Here is an 18,500-nt window from a genome sequence, read left to right on the forward strand (position 1 = left end):
GTTACAGAGCTTCACCCCTTTTACTGTTTGTACTTCACGCATGCTTTGTGCTGGAAGATGAGTATGTCAAACAGTAAGCTTTCTAGTCAGAAAGAGTTTTTAATAGAAATGTATACTTTATTCTCTGTTGTGTTCAGTGCAGGGGAAAAAAGAAGTGTGCGAATGTGTGTCTGGGAGCAGGAGACACAGTAGATAGCGTTTTTCCATTTCCCAGAACAAAGAAAAAGAATACATTTGTGGTACACATGTATGCTATTTGCTTAAAATATCAGTGCTGAATTCTCACCTTGCAACTGGAAGATTGTGCCTGTCATTTGTCCCTGAGCTCTGCCCTGATCATATTTTTTGTACATCTGTGTTTTTTTTTTTTTTTTTTTGTATTTGGTTTGCATGAGAGACATGAACCCTTAACATTTTCAGTTGAATGTCATTTCAACAGAATCAATGCACAAATATTTTAAATCACATTTCCCTTATGCAGTAATGCACTTTCCTGCAAAAAAAAAAAAAAAAAAAAAACACTTCTTAAACCAGACTTAGCAGGTCTATTGATCTCCTTGCTTGATCAGACTGTTCTGTAAGCTGTTTTTTTCCCCTAAATCTGGCCTGTCTGGAAGACCATCTTAAACTAGCTATAAGCAAGTCAGCCTTTTTTTTTTCAGTCGAATCACATATCTCAGAGTACTGAGAAATGAAACAATTCTGAGTGCTCTTGCAACAAATGTCAAGCCAATCTTTGCATAGCTGCTAAGTCAAATAACAGAAGGTAAAACAGAAGGTACAAATACAAAGTCAGTATGTTCAATTATCCAACAGTATCTTAGCTAGCCTCTCAGATTAGCTTACTTTGTTAGCTGAGTGTTGTTTTAGTTGTAAATACCTTTTCAAAGTACATGCTTCCTGACAATTTTGGAGCAACATGATTCACATTGCTTTTCAACACTATTGTATGTAATAACTGGATTTCATATCTCTATTATGAATTGATGCTGACATATTTTGCGAATTGTGCCTAATTATCCAATTATTAGTTTATTGCATTTGGTATTTAGTAATTAACTTAGGTGCTCCAAGTGATTTTTTTGAAAATGCCATTCATAAAATGTTGCTGTTGTCTGACAGTTGGCTGAAACCATTTTTCTAATCTGTTTCTGCACCGAAGCCTAAACTCTGATAACAATAAAAATAGTGAAGGGAGTGTTTTTTTAGACCATCTGAAACACTGTCTGTCAAAACTGTTACCTTGCATACAGTAGGACTCTTTATCATGTGTTTATTATGTGCCATATAAATGTAGAGAAGAGGAATACACAGAAGAAAAAAAAATGTGTGAAAGGAATAGTATCTAAAAAAATGCAATATTCACAAATAAACAGCATCAAATATTGATATTCTTCTGCTCAATCATAGACCATGTCATATAAGGATATAATCATGGTCTCTCGAGTGAGTCTGTGTGAGAACGGGAGGACTGTATCTCTAACATCAATGTGTAGTGCCACTGGCAAAATTGTACCCCTGTGCAATCGGTGACATATCTGATGACCAGGAGCTTAGCACATCCACATGAACCACAGCACAGCCTTTAGGTGATGTACTTTTAATCTAATTACACACAACTCTCCTCCAATAATAAAGCTGGGGTGCTTATCAAAGTGGATGATTTGAAAAATGACTATGGGCAAAATTTGACGTACATGCATTTCAAATGCAAAAATAAGTGTTGGCAAAACCGCACTGTAACAGTGTACACAACGCACCTCACAGCTCTCCGTGACCCCCATTATTTATGGTGACAGGCCGAATTGATTGTGGTTGAAAGATCCTAACCAGAATAAAATGGGCTTCTCTCTTATTGCCTTTCAGGTAAATCTCCGCTCGCCGCTTTTCCTCTGGGGAAAAGATGTGCAACCCTGGGTTTCGTGACAACAGTTGTTTTCCTCAACCTTGCAGAATGCTTTATTTCCCTTTTGCATTTTCATTCATGTGAAAATCCACCAGATCAAACATCAAGCCCCCGTCTTTGCCACTTTCTTGTGTTCTTGTCATTCCTGCCCTATTCCCTTTGTCACTGTTACAGAACACTTTGTTAACTTAAGTTTAAATTAAAGCGAGCATCGTCTTGTGTGCATAGTATTTCATCGCACATCATTGTGCCTGTGACCGAGAACTGCATACATCTGTATTGTGCTTACGAAGCAGATAGGAAACCATTTCCAAGACAATGACAGAGGGTTAAGCATTTTATACAAAGTCTTATAGCATCTTCAGACAATAAAACAGAAAAAACACCCTCACAGACCTTGACATATGATATTGTTAGCAATGCATCTCTTAACAGCATTATGCAACCACCGGTTTTCCATTACGCCAGCAGTGGCTATTTGTTTCAATGAAAACACTAGAGAGGGCCAGAGAAAATTACTCCCTGATCAGACTCCGTATCCATAGAGCCCGGACAAATTTGCATAATAGAGAAAGGGTGAGGAAAGAGGTTAAGGCCGTCTTAGATACTTCAGCAACTGCAGCAGCTACATGCAGAGCTCTGGATCCGGCTAATGGAATACAAACATACCCAGGAAGCCAGTCTAGCAGACAACTATCTCAAAATCTGTTTAACCTCACGTGGAGAGAGGAGAAAACCACTGCCTTTCAATCATGCAGGTTCAGCAAATAGGAAGGGAAAATGAATCTGCTGATTTAAATTGATGAAAAAATACACGCAAACAGGGTTTCATTTTGTTTCTGATTGCTTTGCATCAGGTATCGCTGATTGCCCTGAGAGATCTGCAGAATGGTGTGGGATTGACGCGGCGTCCATCCTCCAGTGGCGGGTGTGCTACCCTTGATGCCGGCCCATTTAACAAGGCCTTCACTCAAGCCTGAGCGGGCCATCATCACACTCCCCCTACACTCCTCCACTCAGGTCAAGGATGTTTGACACCTCTCCTTCAGCCGGACACACAGTAATTCCTGCTGTTCAGTGTGTGACATTCTGATTCTTACAAGGACACTTCGCCCAAAAAATGGAAAATGCAAGCATCATGTATCTTACCTTATGTCATTCTGAGTCCATCTGATTTTCTTTCTTCTGTGAAACGCAAAAGGAGATATTTAGTTGAATGGCCAAGCTGCTCTTTTCCATTCAGTGACAGTGGATGGGGACTAGAGACACCCTTGTGAAAAATAAATACATACTTTTAAAAAGAGTACTTATGTATAAAGAGTTATTAAGCAAAAACAGATAACTCCATTTTTTTTTTTTCAAAAATTATTTTATGTAAAAAATAACTAACAAATGATATGATAACAACATGATACATTTTTATTTTACAAATATACTATATGAACAGTATGAATTTATATGTGTGTGTGTGTGTGTGTGTGTGTGCATGTTATATTTACATATATAATTTATATATGTGTATATTATACATATATATATATATATATATATATATATATATATATATATATATATATATACATTATATATGTAAATATAACAGATTATTGGTGCATATTTTACAAGAATAAACACTATTTTAGTCTCATTTTAGTCTTCCACATTTAATTCAGTGTTACTTGCCATTTCTTTTTAATTATTTGTAATTTTTATTTTTAGTAAAATTTCCTACTGATTTCTGAGTGAAAATGTATTCTATACCATTGTTTATGTTCATGAGCTTTACACTATTTTTGACACAATTAAGTAAACAGTAAGTATTTTTATATGCAATTTCATAAATACTTTGTTTATGAAATACAGTTAAAGTGTACTGTCAAATTTATTGACCAGGACCTTCCTTAGGGGGGTGCAACTGGTGCAGTCGCGCTTGAGAGGGCCCCTTTAAATTTCCCTTTAAACCTATTTGGCATCACTTCAAAATACTTCCCATTCCAACCTAATTAGCTAGTTATTTCAAGACTATGTTCATATTTCACAAATATTATCTTATATCCTTCTCCTATTGGACTGGACCAATGGGACATGATTTTTAGAGTAATTAAATATTTACTCATATATTTCTAAACTAATTATGAATTCTAGGATATGATAAATTAAAGACATATATGAGCCTAATTAGCATACTTATTAGGATCCTTGGTGTGAGACACCTGATATGCCTTCATCAAGTAGTTAAATGGCCACAGTCGATGCTGCTCATGACTGATATGTGTAACCGTTTGCTGTACAATGCTTTGCAGCAGCGTTAGTGATTACACAGATGAGATGCATTGCTGTTGTCAAAATGTTAACTCACAGTTGCAGAGTGTCGGTTTGGCTCCTTGTGCGGCCCATTAATAAGATTAATAATTCATTAAATACAATCGCTGTTTGTGTTTCATGAGACAAAATTGAATGATTAATGAGACATCAAGGTATGAGGCACTATATTTGGAGATTAATAATAGAACATCTGAAATATTACATTACCACACATCACTTCTCATAGGAGAAAGCACTCATATCTAGGAACAGGTAAACAGCTTATTAGTTATATTTATTATTTTCATATGAAAATGTAGTCTGCTAAAATGTGCATCAGATGTTGTTTTGAGGTGCAAACTCTTTCTTAAGTCTGTTGTTGAAAAAAATGACATCATTCAGGAAACAACTAAATTATTCAAAACATACAGGTTTATTTCTGACAAATTTGCTTAGTTTTAGCATAAAAACACTTCTCATTATCAGATTTGCTTTTGTAGAGGTAGCAGATTGCACATAAGGATAGCACATCTGAATGGGTGAAAACAAAGGGAAATGTGTCAGCCACGAAACCAAGAAGGGAATTCCCCATAGAGTTAAATGCAGTATCACTGCACCTGAAATAGCTGTATTCATCCGTCAAATTCAAAGTTAAGAAAGTACTAATGATTTGGACATGTGTACTGAATGCAGTAATTATCTTATTACAACCGGAACTAACTAACAATGCTAGAGCCATCAAATATATACCTTGAACAAATTGTAAGTCACTTGGGATAAAAGCCTCTGTTGAGTGAATAAATGTAAGTGTGCTTTTAGTGTGTTTTTGGACTGTTTCTCTAATGCAGTGATTCTCAACCTGTGGGTCGTAGTTCTGTTCCGACAGGTCACATTCAGCAAAATACAATACTAAAATGCAAAGAATTATATGCAAATAACCACATAATCATGCATGGATAGTATAGCAACTAAAAAACTAAACCTAAAAAAAAAATAACATTTCCCATATTGTCAACTTCCTGTTGACATTAAAAGCTGATGCAAATCCGTCTGTAACCTTTTTATTTGTTCACAACAATAAACATAGTTTGTAGTATTGGACACAGAGAGAATGCATATAAGTTTTAGTTTTGAAAAACTAATAACCAAAAATTCAGCTTTTGTAATGCAAATTTATATAAACGTAAAAAGTGCTGGCTATTTATAGTATACATAACTATACTCTGTTGATTTATTGTGCGGTGCTTAGTCAGAAGTTTGGGAGAGGAGAATAATTTAATGTAATAATTATAATAATAATGACTAATTTTATTTAAATCTATGCAATTAGGTTACTCAGACAACGTGCAAAGCACAAAGCCCACATTCCAGCCATCCAATCCCTCTCACAATGTAAATCCATTTATATCTTATGTTAATTCAAATAGTTTCTAAGGCGTGACAGGTAATTGCTATGGTGTGAGATTCATCTAATGTCTTCAAGTCACCAGTTGTTTGTGCATCATAAATATTATACCTACAGTTCAAGAAGCTGCATGATTAGATTATACTCTCATGCATGAATTATTTAATCACAAAGAAAACAGTGGACATGGAGGAGTATTACAATACATGTCTGCTACAGTTTGCATTTGTAGTGGAATGTGAGGCATATATAGGGAGGGCAACTCGCAGGTAGCTTTTGCATGAAATCACACACATGCCAACAATGCGATCGCAAAACAATAATGACGATTCTAAGCAATACAGAGTACAGGCACCAAAGGTGTTTTGGAACCGCTCACCTTAATCCCTCAGTAGCCATCTCAGATTTGCATGAAATTGCTGCCAATTGGGAAATAAATAATTTATGGACATTTACAATACATATTCCCAACATTTTATAATGCAACCCCTCAGTGTTACACCTCAAATTACAAGGGAATTTATAATAATGTTAATAAGTCAGTACCCAAACTCATTCTCTCAAATGGCCTGGTATTCAGAGCATTCCTAGCTTATATGGACTAAATGCCCTGATAGCGCAGTAGCACACACTGTAGTGCTTCACTGCTTCCATCAGCCTTGTTGTCATAAATAAAAACACAATGACATATATAAAGTGCACAGTCATAAAGAATTATTGTAGGAATCAAAGTTAATCACCCATGTTTGGATGTAACATCACAGCTTGGTTTTAAAAAAAAAGGCTTTTAAAGATCTGTCCATTGTAGTGAGTGTCATGCATCCAAGGTTTAAACACACATTCAAACACAGCAGTGTTGAACTGCGTTAAATGAGATTGTATATGTAAGACGCCAACAACCAGAATGACTGCAGTAATAATGATTGGGCTTTTAATTGATTTCTATGTAGCATGCTTCACACAAATGTATATTATATTCTATGGTTATGAAAGACAGTATTTTCACCTGTTTTAGTCAATGCTCTTCACCGGGGTTTATTTGTATGCAGCTATAGTCTAGTCTCTCTACTAAGAGCAGGAGTCTACAGAGTGGTTACTGAAAGAGCCCTGATCTGAATAATGTTTCCCTCTTCAATAGAGGGTATGCCTTGACTTGAAAATTACAAAAAGAGATAGTTTAATCAGTGGTTTGTTTAAGTTCAGTTTGAAACCATGCTGATTTGTTTAAAGTGGTAAACATTATGCCCAGCAGTCCAGATATTATCAGGTGTTGCAGCTCATTTTTTGCGAAGAGAGAATACAGTAGTTAAAATGATCAGCATTCATGAGGAGGGTGCTCTGCATTAAAGGATTAGTTGAAGATCACCCAGAAATGAAAATTTGCCTGTGTTTTACTCACTCTCAAAGCATCCTAGGCGTTTCTACTTTCAGACAAATCCAATAGGAGTTATAATAAAAATAGTCCTGGCCCGTCAAAGCCTTTAAATGGGGGTAAGAGAGTGTTGGTTGTCAACAGTTCAGAAGACGTGAAATAAAGTGCGTACATCTATCATAAAACGTCCCTCACACACACTGTTAGAAATGTCTGTAAATTTAACAGTATTTAACTGTAAAATGAACTGTATTTTACTGTAGGACAGTTATACAGCATATTACTGTATTTTAAAGTAACATTTTGGGGAATACCCTCTTGGCGACACTAAATTACAGTATTTTTAATTTACTGTAAATTTAAATACAGTAAAGAAAAAATGAGCGCGAAACCTGACCAATCACAGATCAAGTTTTATTTCCCACTTGGAGAAAGAAGAAAACAAGACACACAGATGCGAAAAGTCAGTCAGATGCAAAGGTGGGTACAAATATTACTTCTTTTACTTTAAATATATTATATCTTTGGTTTAACTAAAACAAAAATATAAATAAAAAAAACGCTGCCACTGTATGGCGCGCAGTCACCTCACATTTATGCTGTGAAGAGAGCTAGAGAGAGTTGTGGTGACACTGTGCAAACATTCATATTTCTTTCCTTTCTTTCCCTTTTCTGAACGTTTCACCGTCAAAATATGGACATTAACGGGTCTCTGCCTTGGGTTTGACCACTCCAGGAGCTGGTGAGTGTTCATGTGAACTGTTAGCCGAACAACAAAGCTTTCGTGGATTTAGCTTAAAGTCAGTCGGATTTTTTCCCGCTATTATCGCTTGCTGTTAACTGATTACCCCATATAAATGCACGTCATGCTTGTAGTGCTAGAGTAAAACCCGCAATGTTCGTGTCGTGTGCAAACACTGGCGTCTCTGTGGAGACATTATACGCCTTTATTAATCATGCCAAAGGGCATAAAAACACGGCGAACTTAAGGTTTTCGTGTGCAGTTCCTGAATGCTCATACACTTTCCAAAGCCTCTCCGCCCCTCAGTCTCACATTTAACGTTACCGCAAACACATAAAGTTAAGGAAACTAAACAACCAAGAAAAAAATATGTCTACTTCAAATGTAACATTTGTTCTGTACATCAGCATCGGGAGAATAACATAATCTCGTTCGCGAAAATGCGCCGCAAATACCACAGAACACAATGGAAATGTTTTCAGGGGACCCCAGTAAGTGACGAACCCGACTGTATACATCCAATGCGCGATCAACGGCTGTCCGAATTCATTCACAGCTTCAAGTGAACCGTATTAGTGGACTAATGTAGAAATGAGTGAATGAGTGTTAAGGGGGCGATTTCGGATTTAGCCAACGTAATTTCCTCATTATTTTAACCTGGGATGTTCTCGTGAAAAAAGCAGCATGGTGTCTATCAGCTTAATAGCTGTACTTAGGACATAAATGTCTTATTATTGCTGTTAACATAACTGTTGCAAATAAATACATTTTATACAAAAAAAGTTTTCGTAATATGCTTTATTTATCTGTGTGTGTCTCAACTTTAAAATTAGCTGTTTCATCTTTGGACCCTACATTACCTTACATTTCTTACCTATGAAACTTATTTAAACATAACATTAAAATTTTTTTTACAATGTTACTAATGTATAGATTAATATCTCACCCTCATGTTCTTTTTACATTTTTTATATTGTATATAAAGTTGTATGTCATAAATATGTAATCTCTGTATTTTTTGCAAGAAAACAAAAGTAGACATTGAGTACTAAACATGCTCCATCCGGGTTCGTCACATATTGGGTCCCCTGGAAATATTTCCGTTGTGTTCTGTGCCATTTGCAGTGCATTTCTGTATTTGGTTGTGTTGTTAGACATTTTTCACATCAAATGATCTAACTTTTTTTTCTGTTATGTAAAGGTTAAATGATAACCCTGACAACAGCAAGTGCTCCTCAAAGTTCCACGTCATCAAAAGAAGTGGGAAGATGGTGCAAAGGAAGAACTCTGGTCTGAACCCTCATGTATCCTCCTTCATTAAAGGGATAGTTCACCCAAAAAATTAATTCACCCATTAATAACTCACCCTCATGTCGTTCCAAACCCGTGAGACCTCCATTTATCTCCTCTGTCCCTCCATTGAAGCTGTGTGTTCGGTCTGCTGTCCATGTCCAGAAAGGTAAGAAAAACATCATCAAAGTAGTCCATGTGACATCAGAGGGTCAGTTAGAATTTTTTGAAGCATCGAAAATACGTTTTGGTCCAAAAATAGCAAAAACTACGACTTTATTCAGCATTGTCTTCTCTTCCGTGTCTGTTGTGAGAGAGAGTTCAAAACAAAGCAGTTCGTGATATCCGGTTCGCGAACGAATCACTCCATGTAATTGGATCCTTTTGAACCAGTTCACCAAATCGAACTGAATCATTTTAAACGGTTCGCATCTCCAATACGCATTAATCCACAAATTACTTAAACTGTTAACTTTTTTTAATGTGGCTGACACTTCTGAGTTCAAACAAACCAATATCCCGGTGAACTGCTGTGAGGAGAGAACTGAAGATGAACACCGAGCTGAGCCAGATAACGAACAAAATACTGACTAGTTCACGAGTCAGCCACATTAAAAAAGTTAACAGCTTAAGTAATTTGTGAATTAATGCGTATTGGAGACGCGAACAGTATAAAACGATTCAGTTTGATTTGGTGAACTGGTTCAAAAAGATCCAGTTACATCGAATGATTCATGAAATGGATATCACAAACTGCTTTGTTTTGAACTGTCTCACAACAGACCCGGAAGAGAAGACAATGCTGAATAAAGTCGTAGTTTTTGCTATTTTTGGACCAAAATTTATTTTCGACGCTTCAAAAAATTCTAACCGACCCTGTGATGTCACATGGACTACTTTGATGATGTTTTTCTTACCTTTCTGGACATGGGCAGTATACCACACACACAGCTTCAATGGAGGGACTGAGAGCTCTCGGACTAAATCTAAAATATCTTAAACTGTGTTCTGAAGATAAACGGAAGTCTCACGGGTTTGGAACGACATGAGGGTAAGTTATTAATGACCTAATTCAGATTTTTGGGTGAACTATCCCTTTAAGGAGTTTCTGGATTTCAGCTGGCAAAACTATTAAGCTACTAAGAGCAAATACATTCTACACAGGAGTTTTCTGAATTAGTAAATTTTTAAGATTGTTCTTATGACTGAATCTGTTCATGTCTGTTGTTTTAAAATGCTCTTAATATGAAACTTTTATGTATAAATGAAAAGTATTCAAGTTTTTGGAAAACTGAAAGTACAATCTGCAAGAATATTAAAATGTTATTTCAAGTATTACAATTTAACTATTAAACCAATAAAAGAAGTTAAACAGTCTTTTGTTTCTTTTTATAGTTTTTACTACTGAGACATGAGACCTGTTGAAATACAAGTTTTACAATACATAATAAAAGTGAACCAATTACAGTAAATTTCACAGTGTAAAGTAATATTTTATTGTATTAAAATATATAAAAGGAGAAAAAAAACATAATTGTGTTTTACAGTAAAAAAAATATATTACTGCAAATACATTTACAGCAAGTTAAATGGTACTGTAAATATGAATACAGTATTTTTACTGTAAATTTAATTTACAGTAAGTTACTGGCAAACTGCTGCCAGTAAGTTACTGTAATTTCTACAGGAAATTTTTTACAGTGCACCTCTGAGAAATGCAGGAGCAGAGGAAACAATGTTTCCTTACTTTAGCAAAGGAAAAGCAGTCCTCTCTTGGCTTATATCAAAAACTTCTGCAATTTTTCTTTACAAATCCTTGTTTTGTACTTCTAATTCATGAACAGCATTTTGTATTGCTTGTCTCTAACTGCATACATCACTAATCACACAACACCAACGTTTAAAGGGGGGGTGAAATGCTCGTTTTCACTCAATATCCTATTAATCTTGAGTACCTATAGAGTAGTACTGCATCCTTCATAACTCCAAAAAGTCTTTATTTTTATTATATTTATAAGAGAAAGATAGTCTGTACCGATTTTTCCCGGAAAAACACGAGCGCCTAGAGGCGTGACGTGTGGGCGGAGCTAAAGAATCACGAGCGCCAGTAGGCTTTTGAGTTGAGAGCATGTGGAAGCTGTGACACAGATCCAGAGTCTGAAATTTAACAAGAGCAGCATCAGCAAAGGCGGTATGCTATGTGGAATGTACTGAAACTGTATATATTTGCTTAGCGGTTTTGGAAAATGACTAAGTTCCACTTTATGTCGTCTTTGTTTTGTTTTTTTTTGTTTTTTTTTTAAGCTGTACATGTGGAAAGTGCAGTTTTGATGACAACATCGCATGTTGTTTACTTAATGTGCTTACCAGCTGATAGCTAAGTTAACAACACAGAGATATTTGAAGCAGTTTTACTCACCGCATGTGGTTTCAACACACAATCGTGACCCTTTTTCGTTGGGACTGCATTATCCTTACGAAATAAACGATGTGCAATCCGAAATGCAGGGAACAAACAAAAACACTTGCACAACTCCGTTGATGCTCTGTAAAAATAAACTCCATCCACTGGTCCCTTAATGCTGTTTCTCTTTTGGTAATCTGTGCAGGGTTGTCTTGCCCTGGCAACCAAAAACACACTTCTTTTGTGACTTTTCGCGACGCTCTCGCTCTGATCAGGCTGTCCTCAGCCTCTCTCTGCTCTGCTATACGGGAGCGCTCTTCCTTCCGCCGGAAGAGCGCGCACTTAGGACCCATATAAGGAAATTCCGCTCCATTTAACGTCACACAGAGCCATACTCGAAAAAAACTTTCCGAAACTTGTGACAAACCGGAAGAGGTTTTTTTGGAACAAAAATACTCCTTCAAACGTACAACTTAATTTTTGAAACTTTGTCCATGTTTAGCATGGGAATCCAACTCTTTAACAGTGTAAAAAACTCAGTATGCATGAAATAGCATTTCACCCCCCCTTTAACATCATCCACCGGAACACATGACAGTCAGCAGAAGTGAGAAAAAGTGTTTATTACATTTGAAATATGGATATTTATCTTACAAAATTTCATAGATTCATTACAGGAGGCCATTATTCATCCCCAAGAGCCATTTTATTACAGATGTGTATACTTTATTTCATGTCTTCTGAACAGTTGACAACCAACACTCGCTACACAGGCTAATTTCATTTTTGGGTGAACTAACCCTTTAATTTCTGTACACAAATTGTATCCCATTGCCATAGAGGACAAGAAGTTATACAAAACCGCAGGTACCTTTCATATGAAAGTGTTTACTGTGTGCCTCTCCATAATTTTAAAGTGCTGCAGAAAAATGCTCTTCAGTCGTCTGTTGTTATGACTGAACACTGAGTGTTGCATGATTGCGTGGGTGGGGAATTGTAGAAAATTCATAAATCCTTTACATTTGCATTTATAAGCTCAAGATCTTTACATCTCATGCAAGACAAGTAGTTAGATGGACTTACAGTAATCTTTTGGATCAAGCTCATCTAATGTTTCCAAGAGCTGCTAGTATCTGTCTATCTATCTTGCTAGCTTGCTGTCTGTCTGTCTGTCTGTCTGTCTGCCTGTCTGCCTGTCTCTATCTGTCCATCGGTACATCCATCTATTCATCTACAGTATCTATCTATCTATCTATCAATCTATCTGCTTGGCAACCACTAAAAACACTAGCAACAACATTTTTAACCTTCAAATCTTTCTCTTAAGTGCATGTATTCAAACTACATAAGGCCAACTTAGCTTTCAGACTTCAAGGCTTTTTATTTGACACATCTTTACCAGCCTTCATAGTTTGTCTTTACAAACTTTCTTTTTCTTTTTACATTCCATTGAATTAAGATTTGAATTAACATTCAGTCATACAAAATGTCAAGGTTTACTCATCAAACTGCAAATTACAAACCTGTTTTGTTTAAAAGAACTGTGAGAGGTGTCCAACCACCAAACTAAAATATTCATTATCTGCTTCAAGAGAAATTGCTGAGCATGTGTCACGTCTAAGTCAGGTGTTTAGGTGTCATGTAGCTAATAAAGCAGATAGACCCAGGAGATTGAAACCATGTGTTTCTTACAACAGTAGACTGATACACAAGTCACATAGTACATTTCCACCAAATCAGATTTGATTGTCTGTGCAACTTGCAATTTATTTCATAAAGTGTTTATTCAACCTCATGCTGCAAGCAAGAAAAAGGTGATTTTTAAAACAATTTTGAGGATTTCCCCAATTCCACATCCATTGCACTATGAATCATTGTTAAATCTACAGTTTAACAAGCTTGTAAAGTGGTCCTATGCAGAATTAACAACCTACTAGAAGGAAAAATTGCCCAGGCTACCAGTTGCATCCATGCATTCACCAAATGTCCCACTACATTTGCTCAAAGTGAATAAAATAACATCTTTCCAATCATTTTTTTTATATATATGAGCCATACAGGTGCCCTTGTTAGCATCATATTATTAACAGTAAAAAAATAAAAATAAACTCTAAGGCAGAATAGACCTTCTCATATACTTTAAAACTCATAAATTAACATTTAAGTAAAAAGGCATTTGGCAAGGAGGAAACACATTTAAAAGTAAAAAAAAATGTGTAGTTTTTGTGACTCTGAGGTTAGTTAAGGTAGTGGTCTATGGAGAGAGGTTTGGTGATGCAACAGAGGAGAGATGATACGAGGCTCCTCCAGTGCATAGATCTTCATTTCTCTGCTGACATTTTTGCTTGAGCTTGGAAATACTTTCTCTTACTTCCTGGAAATGAAAGGATTGGGCCCCCAATTCTAATCGAAATTTCATTTTGATTGATTGGATAGTGCATGTTATGGCATTCATCAAAGTCGTTGTTATTTTTGCATTACTCTGGAAACATTATTTTAAAGCTCATTAACTTGAAGTGGTTATATGTATGAGATACCAAGCAACTTGGTAATTTTCTCCTTATTTCTCCTCTTTTTTTTCTCTCTTCAAACGGTTTTCCTCTGTGCTGTACCAACATCCAATGTTCAACTACACTGATATTCTTTGCTAAAACAAGCTTCTGCTGATGTTTTTTTTTGTTGTTGTTGTTGTTTGTTTGTTTTTTTTCTTGAATCCATGGAAAGAAACAGCAAACACTTAAAGGTGCAATAGGACATCTTGGAAAATGCTAACTTTAGCCTGATAGCACTGAAAGTGAATGTCCCACCCTCCCTGCAATTGCTGTCTAAAGCCACGTCCCCTGAACACAAATACGCTTACAGACCAAAATACCAGAGACAACATTACTACAATAGGCTTCATCTCCAGTTCCCAATTCCAGTCCATGTTCCAAAGTGAAGTAAACCCCTGCTCAGTGAGTAGGGAACAATGAACACGGTGTAGGGATCATATAGATCAGAACACAGTTCATGCACATAGCTCACTTCTAATGAGCTGGTTATCTGAATCAGATGTGTTAACTACGGAATACATGCAAAATATGTGCGCTAGGACTGGAATTGGAAACCAAGGGGCTACATCCTTTAAAAGTACTACAAAACCAGGAAGGAAGATTGTGATGTTGATGTTTGTCTGCCATTCTGGCTCTGTCTTCACAGTGTGCATGAACGCGCTAATGTCATATCCTGTCTGCGTGAACAGGGTGCACAGAGGTATGCAGATACATACATTGACAGGCAGGTAGGAAATCCAATTAAAACGCTCGGACCGAGCATTTTGATTGGATGAACATTTCTTGGTCCTACACCTTCCACAGAATATATAAATACAGATAAATACATTTAGAGCATTTAACCTAATGATTGCTATCGGGATGTGGAGAGACTTTCAACCAGCATAACAAAAAATGTTTCTGAAGACAATCACCTATTGCACCTTTAAATATCATGTATGGTTTACTTATTTCACTTGTTGAACATAATCCATTTTCAGGAATGACTCAAAGTCTGTTCACATCTCTGTTGTTAGATCAGTGTCTTTGACCATCATTATGAATTTTTATTATACTGTGTTGTAAATAAAATACAAATCATAAAAAAAACTATTTAAAAACATTTCAGTTTCCTCACATTTTGTGACGTCTTACCTGCCTCAAAGTAACAGTCACACTGATGGGCCATTAGGGGATGGCCCTTTGTCTCTCAGGTGTGAATCACTAAATAAGTGAAGTGAAGTGAAGTGAAGTGACATTCAGCCAAGTATGGTGACCCATACTCAGAATTTGTGCTCTGCATTTAACCCATCCGAAATGCACACACACAGAGCAGTGAACACACACACACTGTGAGCACACACCCGGAGCAGTGGGCAGCCATTTATGCTGCGGCGCCCGGGGAGCAGTTGGGGGTTCGATGCCTTGCTCAAGGGCATCTAAGTCGTGGTATTGAAGGTGGAGAGAGAGCTGTTCATGCACTACCCACACCCACAATTCCGTCCGGCCCGAGACTAGAACTCACAACCCTTCGATTGGGAGTCCAACCCTCTAACCATTAGGCCACGACTTCCCACGACTAAATATTAATGGACATTGTCACTCCCTCGCATAAAGCTTGCCTACTACAAAACGTATATCAAAATTTTTATCAATATATTGGCTGCATCAAAAAACTTAGGCAGCTGACTTGCTGCCTCACTACCATATGAGGCAATGACTTTGCAGGCAGTGTTTTTGCCTGAAGGGACCTCATGAAACTGATTTCAGACAGGCTTCTGAGGCAGCGTAGTGATTTAATGATCTACAACAAAATAGGACAAGTTTTTGTGATAACTAAAAGCATATTTAATTAATGTAATACTGATTTCTTGCTAGAACTAACATCAAAAATGCAAAAGTCAATTGTTTTGAAAGATTATATTAAGAAAAAAATTTATGCACTTATTCCATTTAAAACAGTCTGAAACTGTGACAGTTCTGAAAGTTATAAAGCCATGGAACAAGAGCGAGGGGTCAAATTTAGTACTCGCAACACGTCACAGTGGAGCACAACAGGGCAGTCTATTGAAATCCTTAATTTGTGGTCAGTGAGATACAACATCCAGAGATATAAACAAGAGAATATACTCTTGCATGCACACTCTTGAGCTGGGAACATGGACTGAATGTTTAAACAGAGCCATGGGTTCCACTTAACCCCTGGAGTCTGAATCTGAGCTCAAAAAAAGACTGTCGGTCTTGAAATTCAAGTAGTGCATGAAAATTGTAAACAAAGTTCAAAGATGTACATGGATGGGGAGTTTTACTGTACATTGTCCATTATTCTCTCCTTATTAAATTATGTGGAAAATCATGTGTACACAAGGAACATGACCAGAACATCTAACATTGCAACTCTGTTATAATTGCGCATTTATCTCTCAAATATGGGTTATAGTTCAAAATACTTTACTTTTTTTATCTTGTAATTGTAACTATAGCTCACATGAAACTTTATATCTAACAATGTTTAGTTAAATCTTGCAATGGGATGTTTTTTTTTTTAATCGTAACAAACAATTCTGAGTCTGACTGTATTTCTCATATTTAGAAAAGTACTTTGTCAAATTTGTGATGTTCTTTCTCAAATTGCTTACAAATGAAAATCTTCAATATTTCTTGTAACTTTAGTTCTTACAATTTTGATAGTATTTTTTTATTTATTTCAGCTTTATTTCTTGTATTTGCAATGCTATTTATCACATTGTTTCTTGCTACTGAACTTATATAGCTCAAAATATGATCTCACAATTGCACATTTTTATCTCTCACCATGTGACTTTATATTTCACAATGTGACTGTTCCTCATAATTGAAATTTTCGTTTTCTCAACGGCGACTGTATTTCTCATAATTGCGAATGTGCATCGTGCATCTCTGTAGCGTCTGACTATTTCTTATTTTAAACTTTATCCCACAATCATCTCGCCTTATATGAATATGGAAAGAACTAAAGGAGTACATTACCACATATGACTCAGCTACATCCTCAGCACTACTTCAGCATCTCCAAATCCTTTGTTCCCATAATTGGTTTCTATAGCAAAGTGAGCAAGAATCCGAGCTATGACTTTAAAGGCGTACAGCGCCAGGGAAATGAAATAACCAGACTTATTCAGTCTCATGTTATAATCATCTGGCTCTGAGATCTAAATACAGATCTCTGAACAACAAAGACAGGTTTTTAAAATAATTCCGCTCATTTGTTTTATTTTTAGCGCCAATATCAAAAACCAATATCTCTCTGGTCTCAGCCTCAGACAGCCCGCCCACGGACCACCCACGGTAACCTACTGTAGTAAGGCTTCAATCGACTTTCCACATTTCTTTCACAGAACAACTTGCTGGATCCCAACCAAATGGGCTTCAGAAGTGGGCATTCCACTGAGACCAGCCTACTCCCTGCTACTGAAGCCCTACAATGGGCAAGAACCACATCTTACTCTAGCAGAGACTACTACACCATTTATATTCTTTTATGTATTTTTTCCATTACAGCCCAATATTGTGGCAAAATCTATTTTAGGAAACCCTGCCCCTAAACAGCATGTAAGAACAGCAGCATGGATTGTCTAGGTGGGCAGTTGTTGGTCAGAATAAACTGTAATATCTCTCTAATAGCTTCATTTCCTTGACTACACGTGCTGTCAGTCCATCAAAAAAGGCTGTCAACACATCAGATCCTATCATTATGTAATTTGCTAGCATCAATGACCTTGAATGGAGTCAGGAGGTCTGATTCGAGTGAAGTCCTGGAGCTCGCGTTCAGTGACAGGTCTCTAGTCCTCAGAGCTGAGCTGCTTCTGTTCTTCATCTAATATTAGAGCACTTGTGATCCCGAGGCAGCTGCCACTGCTCTCCAGTGGGTTAGTGGCGTTAGCCCCGTCCGACAGCATGTAAAATATCTGTTTACATTTTTGCTTGACAACAGGGCTCTGACATCCACATTTCCCCTGTGACCACATGAAATAACCCTGTCAAGAAAAGTACATTTCAGTCTCCACTTATGGCTTTTTACCAGGCTCACTCAACCAAGGTCAAGGGGGTGACTTAGGGAGGGAACGTTAACTGTTACCGTATCATTGTAAACTACTGCTTCAGGACATTTCTCTGCACTGGAGTCCTGTTCGCAATGCAGCACTGTACCAAACAAATCAAATTAAAAATGAGAGGATATTGAATTTGTTTGTTTTCTTTTAATCGCTTGTGATTGCACGAAAACACCACTTGAGGATTGAAATTGCAGATGTGAAATACTGGCAGCACGGAAATGTTACAAAACCACATTTCATTAAAATTACACAAAAGGGCAATCAGTGATTCATTTGAAACACGTAATTTCCCATTTCATAAGGAAAAAATACTTAGTATGTCCAAATGTAAAAGTAATGTAAGGTCACTGCAAACATTAATTTAATGCAGTATAGACTTTCCTGAACAAGGTAATAATTACAGACTGAAACACTTCAAATTCTGAAACAAATAACATTTTTCCCCTAACAAA

The 18,500-nt window shown here is 36.7% G+C and overlaps 1 long non-coding RNA gene across 1 annotated transcript in view; it reads right to left on the bottom strand.

Moving 5' to 3' along the window:
* Positions 1–2,116: 2,116 nt before the first annotated feature.
* Positions 2,117–18,500, bottom strand: part of LOC127953259 (uncharacterized) — an 88,278-nt gene continuing 71,894 nt past the window's right edge. Inside the window, exons 2-3 of the long non-coding RNA XR_008153127.1 lie at positions 3,056–3,091; positions 2,117–2,976 (exon numbers count right to left, since the gene is read on the bottom strand). This is a non-coding gene — a long non-coding RNA (uncharacterized LOC127953259). The remainder of the gene's footprint in view (positions 2,977–3,055; positions 3,092–18,500) is intronic.

This window comes from Carassius gibelio, chromosome B3 (genome assembly GCF_023724105.1).
Source record: "Carassius gibelio isolate Cgi1373 ecotype wild population from Czech Republic chromosome B3, carGib1.2-hapl.c, whole genome shotgun sequence".
Classification (NCBI taxonomy): domain Eukaryota; kingdom Metazoa; phylum Chordata; class Actinopteri; order Cypriniformes; family Cyprinidae; genus Carassius; species Carassius gibelio.